Source organism: Plectropomus leopardus, chromosome 1, assembly GCF_008729295.1.
Source record: "Plectropomus leopardus isolate mb chromosome 1, YSFRI_Pleo_2.0, whole genome shotgun sequence".
Taxonomy (NCBI): domain Eukaryota; kingdom Metazoa; phylum Chordata; class Actinopteri; order Perciformes; family Serranidae; genus Plectropomus; species Plectropomus leopardus.
Genome location: NC_056463.1, coordinates 25,785,976 through 25,804,138, shown reverse-complemented (window position 1 = coordinate 25,804,138; position 18,163 = coordinate 25,785,976). Strand labels below are relative to the sequence as shown.

General features: G+C 39.4%; 1 protein-coding gene across 1 annotated transcript in view; it reads right to left on the bottom strand.

The window, feature by feature from the left end:
- Positions 1–11,156: 11,156 nt before the first annotated feature.
- Positions 11,157–18,163, bottom strand: part of spata17 (spermatogenesis associated 17) — an 88,801-nt gene continuing 81,794 nt past the window's right edge. Inside the window, exon 10 of the mRNA XM_042489571.1 lies at positions 11,157–11,290. The gene's annotated coding sequence lies outside the window, so the exon portion shown is untranslated. The remainder of the gene's footprint in view (positions 11,291–18,163) is intronic.

Genomic DNA, 18,163 nt, shown 5'->3' with positions numbered 1-18,163 from the left:
ATGATTATATTCCTACAAGTGCAAATTTACCATGTCAACGTATCCCGCATGCTTTCACAACACATGGAAAACACTATCAGCTGAGAGCAACGGTAAAACATCACAGGCAGACAAACAGATATGCTGTATGTCTGTGTTCTGCGGGACACTGACAGTGCATGACAACTGCACAGGATACTACCTGCAAGTGTAAAGAAATAATTAGAACACACCACAAAGATCCAACTTCCTGAATATTTGATGCCTGTTCAGCCTGTTGCTTTGTTATCTTGCTGCTCCACGTCCTTGGGCAGTTTTTTTTCCTTCTGCTCTCTCTAGCTTGCATAACTCCAGGGTAACTTGTGTTGTCTACAGGCATGTAGATCTGGCTGGACATGTACCTTAGGTAGCTTTTAAACATTTCAACTGCAAGAGGTATCACAAACTGAGCTGACAGATCCCCATCATGATGAGTACTGTGCATCAAGCAGTGCTTGTGTGACTTTAATATCTGATGTTAGCTCTGAAGATGCGAAATGTTCTCACATCAAACTCAGCATCACATGCAAAGGCAGCATCATACATGCAAACACTGTGTACGTACACACACACACACACACACACACACACACACACACACACAGTCAATAGCCGACCACATGTTGATAAAAATCATACTTAAGGAGCAATTACAGGCATTACTTTTTTTATTCTATTATATCACATTTCCAAGAATCAGTTACCTGTTGAAACGACTCTTTATAAAAAAAAAACCAACCACCTTGAACCCGTTTATTCGCAACAGAGGTAAATAAACATTCAAATATTGTGGCACATATGTTAAATAAAGGCAATTTATACTGAAAACCAAAACACAATGTATGTGTTTGAGTATGAGTAAAAACCACATTGTAAATATGCAGCCTATTTTCCAACATAAACCAGACACAGAAAAAAAGACAAAAGACCAGTTAGTGAAAAAGTAACACACTGTTGTAGCCTTGCATGTTAACCATTTACATCAAGTTAAAAAAGGATGGAGAAAATGTACCGTAAATTTTAGCGGATCAAATTAGCCACGAAAAAGAAAAAAAAGAGGCATTTTGTGGATGGAACGAGTTCACAGTTAAATCTTAAAACTCCGTGTTGCGCAGAAAAACTGTCCTTTACAGCGTAATGACGGTGAAGATTAACATTCACAAGTGTGAAAAAAAAGATACCCTATCACAGGTTTTCCAAGCAAAATAACCGAATTTCACAAACATGAGGCGCAGCTCCACAGTTGAACTAAACCCCCTCTGAAACACCGTTAGCAGTGATTATTTCCTGTTTTTTAAAAAACATCAGCAACAAAGTGAGCGGACAGTTTCCATCATTTAGCAGACATGAAAGGTAACGCGCTCTCTACCTGCAGAAAACACCACGGTGAAACAACACAATGCGGTAATAACAGCTGAAATGACTCACCTCTACAATCCAGCGGGGGACGCGCGGTAACTATTCTTCTTTAAAAGCCTGTAAGTTGATCCAGCGTGCTGTCACCATGTCTCCGGCGCGAGACCTACGGCGGGACTGGGTGTCGCGCGTGTCATCACCTCTGATCCTCAGGAGCGGTCCCTCCCCCCTTCATTCACAGAAAAATGGTATGGTCCGGCGGAGGCAGTTGTTTCTCCTTTACTGCGTTTTTCTCTTCTCAAAGGTGATACTGTATTACAGATTGTAGCAAAATTTGTGGTAGCCTGTCATGACGGGTGAAAATGGCAGCAATTCAAAGATGAAAAGAAATGTTCCCGAAAACTGTAAAAGTTGCAGGATAGCCTACATTAAGTATTTATTCTAATTAGACACCCGGAAAATTGATAGCCGACATAACGTATTTTCAAAAGTTTCGAAAATATATTTTTTTATGATGAACATACTTTTTTTCTTTTTTAAATCTTTCGTCCTGTTTTGCCTGAGTTGTGATTGAGTCAGTAGTCATTAATGGGATCAGAGCAAACTTAACTAGATTGTGATAGAAAATAAAGTCCTACTCATACGCGCTTAGGTTTCCTGGCTTAGGCTACTTTTTGATTTAACCTTAGTCAAAAGCCTTTTTTTTCTAATTATTTTTTTCACATGCAATAATCAGACCTTACAGGACTGAATTCCTCCTATAGCGTACCCAGGACATTATGGTATCATCTTACCATAAAACCATGAAAAGTAAGATCCTGGGAACATGCAACATTTACCCGTGGATCAGGGCAGAAATGTAAAATTTAAAATAACAATCAAATGCCTCCCCTTTGGGCCCTTGGGCCCTTTGGAATATGAGTTAGTTTCATGTAGCCTAACAGAATGGATTCGAAAAGGCTATTGGGCTTTCTCCCAACTTCTCCCAACAATGGGAACATGTCATATGGCGCATGTCTTTGGTATTTATTGTTTATTATTTATTTATATTTAGTTGTTTGATTTTTTTTGTTTATCATTTTTTAAAATACAGTCTCTGAAATAAGAAGTATGTTACGGCATTATAAGCTGTTTTTATTCAATTGTAGCTTACAGTTTTTAGTGAAAGACACTATTTACACTAATTATACAGTAGGCCTAAATAAAATCAACAGCCAATATACAGCCAAATAATAGGCTAATGACGATGACATTAATTTAGATAACATAGGATATCCTCTGTTCAGAATAAAAACTTCAAAACCATCTTTGATTAGGAAACAAAAACTTCAAATGAACCAGTTTAACAGTGTTAGTCTCAAGTAAATTAGAGTCGTTTATGGTTATGTATAGCCTTCTGTCGTCCTCTGCTGGACAAAAGACGGACTTACATTATACACGCAGGAGAAGAGAGGGGGGATGCATCCATACTGTATCAGTTATTGCTATTATCAGTAATCTCCAAATGAATTATTGTTTTCCTCACATTCTTTATCTGAGTAATTCAGCTACATAACTGCAACACTTGTATGTAGATTGCAAGCCTTTTGTGATCACTTTTAATTTTGAATATTTTGACAATTTAGATTTAGCCAATCAGCAAACTCAAATAAAGCCGCGGAACTGAAACCCCATTCTTCTAAGAGTGAAAAAGAATCTGTCTGCAGCAGATAGACATGTGAGTACACAAGAGCCTTTAAAGATCCGGTACACAAGTTTTCCATGTCTTGTTGGCATGGATGACAATGGATGGTTTTGTCTTCATATGTTAAAAGTAAAATGTGTTTGACGTGTGGTGCTGGAGAGATGACTAATGCATTTTTTAAGTTTTTTTATTTTCATTTTTATTTATTTATTTTTTTTAAATTGTGTGCTTAAAGATGTGCCAGTCAGCCAATCGTAGATCAACCTAGTGAGCCGTAGAGTGGCATGGGACACTTAAATTTTGAAATGAAAATAATCACTCAATGCCCCTTCTGTATCTCATGTTTCTTTGATATTACTCACTCTGTTTTCAGCTATGACATAATGCAGCAGTGAATGAAGGCTGTTGCTCAGGTCTGAGGTTTTGGTCTTTTCCTCTGAGTCTCGTTCTTTACCATGAAATTTGTCAAAGTTCTGCTCTTTTGGAATATGTCTCAGCTTTAGGGGTTACTACCAAGGTTGATGGGTTTCTAGCATTTAGCCCTATACGAGCTTCTGCTATTCAACCGATCCTCTGCTCTAATGTATCCAGGTTGTCGATAATCTACTTTATATTTGGTCTAAAAGCTTAATTAGAAAAGACTTGGTTTATTCATGACTGATTTACTTTCAGTAATTGAGATCATTCTTAGTATCAGAAATGTTTCTCTCATGAGAAAACTGAGCAAATCAAATCCAACAGCAGCTGAAATTCTTCATCCATTTGCTAAAATCATAATGCCATGTAATTCATGATGAATTCATTAATTTATCGGCCGTTCAGACTCTCATGACTTTTATTCTGAAGTGATTCCTAAATCATACAATGCAGAGGATATTTCTAAAAGGCATAACAGTTTTCCACTGTGGTCCTCCCTCCTAATTACAGCTTACAGTTTGTCACTGGGAATCTCATACTTCATCCTTTCTGCCGCCCCAACTGGGCAGTGCCAATCTGTACAGTGGCATAGCCATGCCACGCCAACACAACATCCCCTGATGGGAGAACAGGTGTTGGACAGGGTCCAGTGGAGCAGAGCGGAGCGGGCTGCCATGATATATCAGATGAACTGGCCAGCACCGTCTCCTCTGGCCCGAGGGAGGAGGACCCAGCCATTTATTAAGTGTGTGTGTGCGCGCGCACACAGAGGTTCTGTGAGGGCAGCAGCAGTATCACAATGAACCCCAACAAAACTGATTGTGACGCAAAGACCAACTGGGAGGCAGGCTAATCTGGGAAATCCCTGAACAAAAACTGTACTTTTTTTGCTTGAAGCAATTAAAACATTTACAGTCCACAAAGAGAACACTGTTTTGACATTATGGCCCCTGTTAGAAGACAAAGGGATGTCACATTAAAAGACTGCAAAGTCTTTGCTTCGGCCTTTTTATAGTTTAGCATAAATTAAAGAATAAATTTGTCAGCGCTGCATAAAGAAAGCAGGAATTATATAAACAAACTTTTAACTTGTAACTTTAACCTGATCAAATTAAGCCCCATTTTTGCTTCTTTTTTCACACCTTAACATATTTTTCCTAAATTTTGGGTGGTCTTAAAACAGGTTCCCATGACCCATTTCTGTTTCCTGACTCAGACCTTAAGAATCTGGTTTATTGGGTTTTTGAGATCAGTTTCTTAAGTCCCTTTACTGCTAATTTTACAGCCAATATGACACCGGGTATGATGATTTGCTCAGTCGCTGTGGAGCCATATTGGCCTAGGCAAGGCTTGTAGTTCCTGTTAATGGGTTGAATATAATATTTTATGTCCCGTTGCTATAGCCACGGTGCTTAACTTGTGATGTAAAAATAGTCAGGCCCATTCATTTTAGTATAAATACTTCACTTCGCTTCAAGACACAGACTGAGCTGTATGTAAAACATGTCTATTTGAATGTGCCCCGACAGAGGGAAAAGGTATTGCTACTTTACACATAATGACGGCCCAGGTCGTTTGGCTGAGAATAATGGCGGTTTCGCTGTAAAGCATATCACTCTCATTAGGTTTTTACACACTGGTCGTGCCTAACTGGAGATGCACTTGTCTGGACACACACACACACACACATGCATTCCCACACAGAGTGCACCCACACACAGGCACACAAACACACACACACACACACACACACGCATATCCATCTCCAAAGTCATTAAATCCCTTTGAAAAGAGGCCTCATTTGAGAGAAGCAATAAAATTTTTAATCATTTTATTACCAAAAGAGTATTTAACAAGTGGGTAATGAAACGCCAAAGGCAGGTTAGCTGAGTTTAACCTTCATAGAGGAAGCCATGTATCACATGCTGCCCCGAGGCATGGTGGGACAGAAATGTCATCCTCCATTATCCACCATACCTGAAGTGTGGCGTTGCGCGGCTGGCAGGCAGGCGTCTCGCTCTGCAAGGCGAGGCTGACGGGAAATTAGGGGGAATTCAATTAATGGACGTTTTTTACGCACCAGGGAGAGGGCACAGCTGCACACACACCTTAATGCGTGATGCACACACATTGTAACAAATGTAACTCACTTGTGAACACATGCACTCAAAGTATATCCTGCACATATCACACTGTGAGGGGCGACTGATGGGACAGGAGAGCAGAAAAACACATGTTCTTTTCCTGGTTTACAAGTTTCTTTCGATACCTCTACTACTTAACTTTCTGTCTTCCTCACTCTGCGAGTTGGTTCTATTGAATCCCCCTTCTCTCTCTCTCCTTGAGGTGATTGTATAGCGGGGCCGCTCCACTGCTTTCCCTCAGTGGGTCAATTAAGGAGAAAATGAGGCAGAGGGGGACACTCTCAGTCTGTCACCATAAAAGAACCATACCTACCTACCTACCTGCCTGCCAATTGCTCATATAATATACCGTTAAACTGCCCTGCAGTGCAAGTACAAGTCTGTCTGTGTGTGAGGAGACAGAGAGAGCGAGGAGGGGTTGGTTCATATACATATGTACTTGTTGGAGGATAAAAAAGTGGTATTTCCAGAGAAGCAATTGCCAAGTCCTTAAGGGAGGGGAAATACACCAGCCACCTCTGATAGCACCAAATACAGGTCCATACATTAAATTGTGCAATTTCTTTGACACACAGGAATAATTTATGGCTGATAACAAAAACACTCTATTTTCAATAACAAGCTTCTGCGGTACTTAGAGGGACTGGCCCCCAAAGTTAATTGAAAAGTGTCCTGGCTCTCATTTGCATAAGAAACACATTTAAAGGTGAAAAATTATAAATAAATATCCGACCACCTGTGAAATATGGCTTTTGGCCTGCTGGTCATTTATAACTTTGCTTTTAATTACGTGACAGGCTGGGGTTCTGCAGCTGTAATGAGAGGCTGGAGTGATGGAGAGGAGTCTGTGAGAGACAGAGGGCTATAGGTCATTTAGTGTATGAACAGACAAACATGCACACAGATGGACAGACGCACACACAGGTAGAAAGATATCGTAAATGTGTGGACACAAATTCACAAAAATGGACAGGCACACATGGATTTAAACACAGTGGACAGATATCCATGTGGTCATACACACATAAATGTCCTCATGAGTGCTGTTTACGCAGACTGTTAAGGTTCTGGTTGAATTTTTTCCCCCTTAAGCTCATCCAGTCCAAAAGGGAATTTGTGATTCCTCTGTGATGTGAGCTAGTTGTTATTTATCCATAATTTGACCTTCATATCATCCCAGTCTGAGTTAGTCAACAATCTAGTGACAACACCAGATTTTTTTCCCCTCAGACATTTGTTTCTTTTTTGCTCAAAATAAACACAGTAAAGAAAATCAAAAAGTTGAAAGCATACAGAGGACAAAAACATTGAATTCCCCGCCCTGATCCAGAGAAACATGTCATTCTTGTTGAACATTTACTATAAAATATGTAATAATTTTTTTTTTTTTTTATTACAGAAGTGATACTCAATTTGTGGCCTGCAGGCCAATTCTGGCCCGATAGGGAGGACTGCCGACCATTTTCTAATTCACAATGAGAATAAACTGATTCACACTGGGACTTTTTATGCACCTTGTATTTAAAAAAGGTGTCAGAGTGCATAAGAAGCATCAAAATAAAGTTTGTTTATAAAAAAAAAAAAAACAAAAGTCTGGGCCCCAAATGTCGGGGCTGCTAGTCTGGATTTGTTGGTCTGGCAAAGATAAGTGAAGACAGCAAACACTAAAAGGCTGAAAACAGGCAATTAAATCAAAAATGGACTGATAAATTTGCATTTATTTACTTTACTTTATTTTTAATGTTAATTACTTTAATGTTTGTTCATTAACTCGCCCCTGGCCTCTTGTCTTTTTCAAGAGTGGCCCTAGGCAAAGCAAATTGAGTGCATTAAAGTATATTTATCATAATTTTTCCCTATTTTAAAGCTTCCCTGACTGGTATTTTATCTCATAATGTTTCACTAATTTACTGAATTTTGACTTTAGTTTGTCTCAAACACTAAAGGAAGCATCAAATTGTTCTGGTTGTATTTTTGGACACAATCAAATTTCCCACAAACAAGGCATGTGAGATGACAGACATATTGGCAGTTAAAGTGTCAGACAGGTTATGAAAAAAGTCAGGCAGAGAGACAGACAGGAAGGCAGAAAAGAACATCAGACAGATAGGTAGACAAAAGACTGGGTGGTGGATATGCAGCGTGTGGCACTTCTGTCTCGGTGTCTCCTCCTCCCTCCCTCCCTCCCGCCCTCCTTCTCTTTTATGCATAAAGAAAACAGCTTGCATTGCCCTGCAGGTACTACCAGAGCGCTGTGCCGCCACGCACCGCTTTCACTTTCACCTTCACACCTTCTCTGCGGTCACTTCCCGGTAGAGCTTGCGTCGCAGCAGCGGCACTTCCTGGGGTGTTCTTTCTCTCTCTCTTCATCTCCCCCCTTTTTTTAAACCCTCTTTCTCCATCTCTGAATAGCAGTAGGGAAAGAGGGAGGTAGGCACAAGCATGCCCCGGCCCGGCTCACTAAGTCCTGTTATAAGTAGAAGAAGGCGATATTTCACCATTTCACCCCCCAGAAATATTACAAGATAGACAAGCAAGCGGGGGCTAATCCCTGGGATGAAATTAGCAGCGGAGGGGTTAGCGGCAGGATGGAGGGATGATAGAAAGGGGGGCTGGGGTGGGTAGCTGAGCCCAGCTTGAGGCAACTCGTCCACAGGGATAATTACAAGATGCTCCCGGGATCTGTCTGTCTGTCTGTCGGCTGTGCTGGGCTGGCCTTCATTTTTGATGGCTCTATTTTCAACAAGGGGGACTAGTTCTCTCCCTTGCTTTGAGTGTGAGTGTGTGTGTGTGTGTGTGTGTGTGTGTGTGTGTTGCCCTTTCTCTCTGTGTCTCCAGTGCTTCAGATACATAGTAAAAGCTATTAAAATTGAAATTGTTCTAGGGGCTGTGAGCGAATGGGGGAAAGACGCGACACACTCAACCCCCATGACAGACTGTTTAATAATGGGTGGACCATGTGTGTGTGTCTGTGTGTGTGTGTGGTAAATGAGCCTATGATCTAAGCAGGCCTGGTGTGAATATTTCTTCTTATTTCAAGCTGCACTTAAATTTTTCAGAAATATTATTTGCCCTTAGCATTAAATTGTTGCTAAACTTCAGAATCAGTTTGCACTTTTAAAAAAAATGCTTCTGTTAAGTATCTACCTTTTTTACCACCACCACCACCCCCCCTCGTAATCATTATTGATACAACTAAATCTATGCAAAACCAACATTTACCAAAAACTTAAGGTTCACAGTTAGTTTAATTTTCCCACATTATGCAGGTATAAGCGAGCAAGTCCCTACTCTCCCTCCCCCGTCTCTCCCTGGTCAGTGGTGGGAGGTGAGCATGGCAGCAGAAAGCTTTGACCAGCACACTGACCCCTCTCTAGGGAAACAATGACTTTGAGAGTGCTGGAACACACACACACACACACACACACACACACACACACACACACACAAAATGAAGAATGGAATGGGCAAACTCATTCATCACTTTAACAAATATAACAGGCTATTGTAGGAGCTCGCAAAATAGGAGACAAAAGCTAAAGCAGTTGCACTTAGGCCAATGGCTGCATTCACTCAGCCACATACGCTTACCCTCCACATGCATTACACACACACACTCACACACACACACACACACACACACATATGCACAAAATCTATACTCACTTGCAGTTGAGTGCATTTCACAAATTTATAATGATACAACTTTGAAACTTTTGTCTAAAAGTAATACATGTGAACACATCCAAAGCAAATGTGGTAAATGAGTGATTTTCCAATAGACCTGATTTGCTCTCATTGTGATTATACCAGCCAATTAATAAAAAGAAGATCCTATTTAAGACATGTAAATTCAGTGTTTATTTTCCCCAGCTGATATATTTCTGTAGAGACTGAACGTAACAGCAATAAAAAACAAAACACAAACAAATTTAGTGACATCATTTTCTTGTAAATCATACTTTAGTTTATTTTCAACGCTCTCATTGCAAAACAGCTTTACAGTGAGCATAATTCTTTATAAAAGAAAGCCTTTTTGGTGAATTCAGTTTCATTTATTTATACTGAGTGCATATGTGTTGTCACCAAGTAATCATCACAGCCATTACTCAGTATGTACCTCCCCCTCAGTGTGTTGCTGAGTCTAAAAATGTTCTTTGAATCCAGCAAATGGAAGTTAGAGATTTAAGCTGCAGCTGAGGTGGTCCTCTCCAGACCTGTAGATGGTGCTCTATACAAGGAAATGACGCTGGACTTTGATGGAATGCGGACCGTAGCGCAGAATAAATGTGTGTGTCTGTGTGTGTGAAAGCAAAGAGGAAGAAATAGAAAAATAGAGCAAGAAAGATGGAAAGTGTGTGTGTGTTAGAGAGAGTGAAAGAGGGAGGAAAAGGGAGAGAGAGAGAGGTGTACAGTACCTGATGTTACAGAATAGTCTAATGACCGTCCTTCTTTGTCTTTGAGCTGGCAGACAGAGTCATCCAGCACATTCAGCACCAGAATAGCTACAGAACAACCACGCATAAAGTGAAGTTATAAACAAAAAAGAGCACACTAGATCATCGAGACAGGCAGAGCCAGGATGACATTTTCCTTTTGATAACTGCAACCTCTCACATAATTCACAAATTCATCCAGATGCTCCGTCTCCAAGCTCTTGTGCGTTCAATTAGTTTTGAAAGGTATTGCTTTGCTCCTGAACTTCTACTGAGTGTGTTCAGGTAAACGAAACAAGCTGAATATGTTACACTATAACAGGTTTAATCCTTAAATCAATTGAAACAGTCCTACACACAGCGGTAAAAAAAAAAAAAAAAAAATCACAAGAAGAATTTGGAGATAAAAATAAAACAAGAATTATTAAAAAAAAAAAAAAAAACTTCACTACACACTACAGTGTCTGATACATTCCTAATGATCTGACTGACTTCTTTTTATTGCAGCCATATCATCACACCATCTCTATTATGTTGATCATCATTTCCTCTTCTCAGTAATTAAATATAAAAAACAGTGAATTGTTCTACTAATATGTTAAAAACATGGGACAGCTGGTGTATTTGTCTTATAGTGTCACCACGTCTAACATTGTGATTAGTAAATTCAGTCAAGGTCAGGTGAGTAATTGGCCTGGTGGTTACAGGCAGCTTTGTCACATTTTGTTATATGTAGTTACATTGCAATTACACCATAATTATAGAATAAAAGGAAGCAGCAAAATAATTGCTGTGTTATTTAGACTAAAAGTAATGTGATGACTGTGGTGATTTAATTCTTTGTCATGTTGAATAGCATAAAAACGCATTTGATTTCACAACTATCATTATATTTTTCAAGAGCAATTGCACATCAAATGGCTTATCACAGGCTATTCCCTCTTTACAATAACACACACATTGTGGATAAATGTTTCCAAACACGTCATGACTGCCACTGTCTAATTTTGTGATCCATGGAGTCACACAAATGTCATACCGTTTGCAGCTTTAGGATGAAGGCGTTTCAGGGTAAAGTCTGTTTATTCTTGTGTCAGTAACAATGATATTCATCTGACCGGGATTCCAGTCTAAAAATAGCGTTACAGATGTGACCAAATAACATGCACGGGGCTGCAGTCTTGACAACGACCTGCATGTTGCAGAAGCATACATGCATGGCCAAAATGAAGCACCTAAAAAAAAGAAGATAAAACTTAAAAAGCAAGAAGAGTTAGAAAGAGAAACTATAAGCGCTTACTAACAGATTTTCTGTCATAGCCACATTTTTATTACTATGAATATAGTAATTATGAATATGCATAGCTTAATATTAATATATATATGTGTGTGTGTGTGTGTGTGTGTGTGTGTGTATATATGTATTCGCTGACATTGTCTTTAGTAAGTCTTATTTAAATCAGGTGATTAAACGTCTCCATGCACAGATTACGAGAAAAGACAAATGCCAGGCTGACTCTTAAAAAAAAACCAAAACTCCTCAACATTTGGTGTGAATAAAATATACATATGCAGAAATTAAAAATGTTAGATACTTTGTCTTTTAAGAATTTAGTCACTGATTAAAAATTGCAGAACACTTTTGGACCATATGCTGCCTTACTGCTGACAGTACAGTCATAATTTAATAGTAGCTGCAGATGCATGATCGCAAATGTCCTACCCTGTACTGAATATAAAAAAGGTGCCCTTGACAATGACTCAGCCTTTCTGTATTGATGCATTCTGTACTTATTTAATTAAACCTTTCTGAAATGTATTCTTTGTGCTGTACCAGTTTAGGAGTAGGAGAAGCAGGTGAGGTTTCAGATGCTAAGACAAAGTTGTTTTACTTCCATCTTCTCATAAATTATTAAAAGCATTTAAAATACTAACAAGGTCAACATCCTCAATCTTCTTCAGATAATTATAGAAAACCTATTCAGACATTGTTAATATTTTTTCATTATTCTTTATATGATACTGATAATATTACACGCAGCATTTATAATTCCTGTGATGTTTTGTGTGTCCACAACCTATACTCTTAAAAGGTATTAGAAAAATGTAGCATTTCAATCTTTCATTCTTGTAGAGTAACTTATTTCATTTTCTGCCTCCAGGGAGGTCAGAGGGAAAGGTTAACTATGAAATGGCACTCGTGGGAGCCTGTGAGGGTCCAGTCTCTTGCTCAAGGACACTACAGCAGGGAAATTGCTTGCTGAAAACATGAACCACAGAGCCCCAACTGCCGTGACGTATTTGTGAAAAGGCTGTAACAAACACAACAAAATCTTTAAAAAGCAATGCTGCACATAAACATTACTTGTTAATAATTTTTTTGACGTCAATGAAATGTTTCTCTGGACAGTCATAGTGTATGTGTGCTAAAATTGGTCTTCGCCAGAGTGTGAGGCTTTTGTTAATATGTATTCAAAAGGTCCAAAAGGTGTTTATGTCATTAATTTCATAATTGTTAGATTTCATATTTATACCATATTTAATAAACTAATTTCCACACATGCAAAGAAAACTTTAATTTCCTTTATCCTGTTTATGGTTCAAATAGGCTTTGACTTGACCATCATCACCTTCATACCCCCTCAAGGTGTCTCTCACATATAAGGACTTATACACAGAGACACACACACACACACACACACACACACACACACACACACACACACACGCAGTACTGGCTCTTTAGCACTCACCATTTTACTGTTCAGCATGGCCCACTCAGCAGTGTATGAAAATAAAGACAGCACCCTTGACAAAGACGCTTCAATGTTGCAAGTCTCTTTCTTTTTCCTTTCAAGTTTTCCAATTAGATTCTTTGCTGCTTTAGGAAAACTAAGAGGCAGCTCATACACAGATGTCCTCTTCACATGTGGACCTTGTCAAATGTAGAATTTAATGTTTGCCCTTTAAATTGATATACTTTATTTTCGGTACTACAAATAATGTTGAATAATAGCTCAATAAATGTACTGTCAAATACCAACATCATTATTATTTCTATTTATTTTATTATTATTAGTAGGACAAATAGTTGTAGTGATAGCAGTGTTACAATTAGTTTTTTTGGATGTGTATCACATGTTAATAACTAGTTAGTTTGATGGTTCACTAACATTTGATTGCAGTTGGAATTAGAAATGATTTTGAGAATAAGACTAAAATTAATGAAATAAGACATAATAGATAATATATTAAACTAGTTCACAGCTAATTTATTGAAATTATGATTTTAATTTTTATATACGTATTTGTCTGGCATTTTATCATGTATTAATTTGTATTAATAAAATAATTTGTATCGGTTGTGCTATTTTTAGCTTTTCGTGTCTTTAAGCAAAATTCAGAAATAATTTTGTCACTACTGATTTAATTTTTTTTATGAATTATTTTTACTTTGTGTTTTTACTGTTATGTAGAATTATCAGACAAACAGTCTTGATATTTGTCACACGTCTCCATGAATACAGGCGTGCAGCCGCACACTCTCTTAGTCTCCTTTTCTCTGTCTCAACACTCTGACTTTGTTGTGTGCGTAATAGTTCCTTACGGTTACAACTAATGAATTGACCAGCCTCGGGGAGGTATATATAAACCTATTAGCTTTAATAAAGTCTGAAGGTATAAAATTACTCTCTGAGGTATTTCACTATACACTTAGTACTCTCCCCAACCTAATAATACCAAGCTTCTTTTCCAAGTACATTGTCGTGCACTTTGATTGCATTCTGGGGTCTGTCTGCACAATTATTTTCAATTTAAACACTTAGACGACCGAGGAGAGGAAGAGAGAGACGAGAAAGAAAGAGTGAGGGGGTCTCCCTGCTTTGAGATGCACGTAACTTCAGAGTCAACGAGAATATGCAGAGAGGCAGAACAAGACAGGAATTAAACAAACAGAGGTAAACGGAGAATAACAGAGATTGTAGAGGGACTAATAAATAGAGAACATGACAAAAGACAGACAGACAGAAAGCGAGACGAGGAGATATGAATTCCCTCCAGTTAGCTGAGTATGAGAATGTGTGCTCATTTGGCTGCCTTCTAATCCCTGATTCAATTTCCAGCCTTTAAACATGACGAATTACATTCCTGTCCTCACCTAATGCTTTTAACACATCCCTATAAGAGGCCTTAATCAGGTGAGATGGGCCCCAATGCTGCTGGCTGTACACACACACACACGCACACACACACATGCACACACACACACACACGCACACACAGGCTGATTAGCCTAGCCACGGTGCTAGCCACCCCGGATAAGCCACCAGGTGGATAATGTGCTGCTTTAGCGCCTTAATTACGCCATAATCTGTTCAGCGCCTCAACCCCCTGCACAGAAGGACAGAGAGAGAGGTGGTGGAAGTGTGGGGTGGTGGGAGGTAAGGGGGACAAGACGGGACAAGAGAAGGGTGTGTGGAGGGAGAAAGGGAGTTGGGAAAAGGAGTGAAAAGAAGCCTGGAGGCACTCTGCTTCTTAACCTGTACCTCCCACCCCCCCTTCCTCGCTTCATCTCTAAACTGTCTGTGGTTCTGCCGTGTTTTACCTGCGTGTATCGTGTTTTTCCATCCTTTTCTCTGTTCCTTTCTTCCTAAATTATCCCCCCCCCCAACACACTTTTGAACCCGTTTTGTTGCCTCAACTCTCAGTTTCTGGCCGGTCCCCCTCTCGTCCTGTTTTCTGTATGTCTTGAAGCCCCACAGTATCCTCATGTCACCCCCCCCCCTCTCTTTTCATCCCTCCAGCCCCCCTCCATCTCTCCCTGGTCACTCTCCCTCCATCCACCCCTCTCCTTTAGTTGCTGTGTGTCTCAGTATCTCGGGTCCTCCTGTACCCTGTACCTGTCACTGTGCGCAGCCCTTGACAAATCACGTGAAGGGCAGACTGAGTTTTGTAGGACGAGACAAAGCTTAAACATATGGCTGCCATGTCCCCAGGTGCTCCGCTGTGCGCTGTAGCAAGTCCCTGGGAGCCCTTATATATAACATTAGCTGCCTGTCTGTCTGCCAGGCTAGCTGCCTTTCTGTCTGTCTGTTTGTCTTCTGACTGTCTGTCTGTTGGAGACATATAATCCAACTATTAGCCTTACAACTGTCATCTGTCTGTTTGGCTTGTCAACTTCCTGACTGACTTTTTCATTGACTTTCAACCATTCAAGATGGAAAAGTCATTGGTTATCATTTAAGGGATTGTTCTGTTTTTTGAAGTTGGATTGTGTGAGGTACTATCCATAGTCAATGTATTACATACAGTAGATGTCAGTCGGCACGCTCCCAGTTTGGTGGAGCAGACTGGAGTGCTGACAGATGATAAGTGACACACTACTGTGGATGGATCAACAACAAAATGTATTTTAGTCACCTAAAAAAAAGTCCAACATAAATCAAAATAGTTGAAGTGTACGCTAATTTGAGAGTTCTTTTCACTGCTTTATCTTTTTATCACACAACTAATATGTTTAAATGCCAAGTTGCACAATAACACATACAAAATAACTCTTTAAGGCAGTGATAGACCAGCAAGTTGCTCAATGGAGAGCCTTTGTGTCAGTCAGTAGAAATCACTGTCTGACACAAAGGTAAAGTAGTAAAGAACACACTCATTATAGCATACACTTAAACAGAAATAGATCTTTTTAGGTTGGACTTTTTTTTAAGGTGGCTGAAACATGTTTTGTTGCTGACCCATCCACAGTAATAGATGGCCTAACCTTCATGCCAGACTTGAGCCTACTTCTCCAAACTGGGGGCGTGCTGACTGACATCCAGTCTATAGACAAGAATCCCATAACCCCACTAAAAGAGTGAACTACTCCTATAATAATAAACGATGAAAGTCATTGATACATTCTTTGATTTCTCTATTTGGCTGAATGCCGGTCAAATTGTCTGTTGGCTCATCGAACAATTATAGTTTTGTGGCTGATTAGTTAAATATCTAAAAGCAACAGAGAGATCTAAAATAAGGAATTCTGATAAATACATTTATTTTTTTAATTTGCACCTTTACATTTGCAAGAGACAACTATGATTAAAATTTTACTTATGACCTAGAAATATTGTTTTTATTAATGCCTGCTAGCTCCTGCTCCTTTTGAAGTAAACAAACACACACACACACACACACACACACACACACGCACACACAAGCAAATCACATCAGTTTTTCCTGCTAATGAAGATGAAGTGAGATATGAGTGTTTTCTCAGTGCGCTCAATGCCAATAAAGTGCCCCATTTAATGCCAATTAGCCACTGGACCTAAATTTGTGTCATGTTATTTATCCTTTTGAGTCTTTCTTTCCCATAATATCAGTCAACACAGGAGGAGAACTACCTTCCCCTACCTACTTTGCTCAAAACTTAAATACAAAGAGACACACATGTAGGTCAATCTAAACACACTTAAATCACAGTGAAAGGTTTTTACCTCAACACATGCAGACTTCAGCATATGCTTTAAAGCTCCAGTAGTCAACTTTTTAATATATATTTCAGTAACAAAGGATCACATCATACACAAAATTTTTGCGCTGCAGAGTTGGTTTAAGATGTTTCAAAGGATGCAATAATTCTTTGCTTATGTTGTAAAATTGTGTTAACACTTGAATTCAAGCTGAAAACACTGAGTGAACAACCAGCTTTTACTGTTATAAACAGTTGTTAAGTTTACTTGGGTTGAGTAAAATCTTTTGATGGGAACTATAGATGATCTTTCTACAGCAATCTGCGGCTTAAAATAAACGTGGATGAGGAGTTTGAGACTAGGGGGACGGGGGGGGTCTTCATTTTGATCACACACAGTGTGATGCTATCGCAGTTGCAAAATCTGTCTACAGAAAGAAAGACTCAAAACTGCTTCTGTGGTAATTCCCAATACAAGAGGAGTCTCCAGAGCCACATTTTGCCAAGATGACCAATCTGTTCTCTCTGGTTATCAAATACCAATGTCACCATCAGTGTAACTGTCACTCCCTGTCAGCATCTCATATGACACACAAGGCATCCTTTAGAATCTCTATATGATGCACAGCTGTCTCTTAGGTGAAACAATTTCTCATGGATGTTTCACGCTGTCACCGGTTACAGTTAGGGTAAAAAAACATATATGATAGGTTAGGTTAGGTATGATAGGTTAACATATATAGGTTTAGAAAAAACATCATGTTTGGTGTTAGAAGAGGCATCTAACATGAGGTAAATACATTACATGAGTGAACTTAGTGTGTCACATACGTAAGATGTGTAATGTTACAATAACAATTTCTCTACTACATCAGATTTTTTCTTCTTCATCCATCAATTTGACCTTAAAAGCCGTTTCCACATTCTCCCTTGTATGAATTTGCTATTTGCTTATTTTGTGTTGGTGGCTTAGATTTTATACTCCATGGATCTTACGTCAACACCATTACCTAATGTTACTATATGTTAGAGTCCCCCCTCCTTTCCATGAACCCCTGAGGTCATTAGCACAAAATATCACAAAGATAGATTTAAGAGAGCAAGAGAAAAGGGAAAGGTAAGCAGGAGGAGGAAGAGAGAGCAGAGACCATGATGTCCTACAAAGTTTTGAAGTTCTTTCCTTTTCCAAACTTTACGTGGATTTGCTGTCATGCAGAATAATTTTGGGCTTTGCTTGTCTCCAGGGCAATGGCCTCAGGGGCAGACGGACCCCCATGGGGGACAGGTGTCAGGCAGGTGTGCACGGGTGTGTGTGTGTGTGAGAATGTGGGTGTGTGTGTGTGTGTGTCAGTGAGTAATGGTGCTATCAACTGGCCTCCACGATCCATCATGCGCGTCCCTGGCCTCACACCTCTAGGGCCGCAACACACATGCGCACACGCACATTTAAATGAGTGAACACACACCCACACATTTACACTCGTATAAGCACATAAAACAGGCCTACACAAGCAGATGGACTTAAGCATGAAAACACTAAACAAACCAATCATGTTGCAGCAGTCAGTTTTTTTCTTGCCTGCAAACACACACACAGTAAATATACACTCTCCGTATCTCACATCATCTTTTCAAACTTATGTGA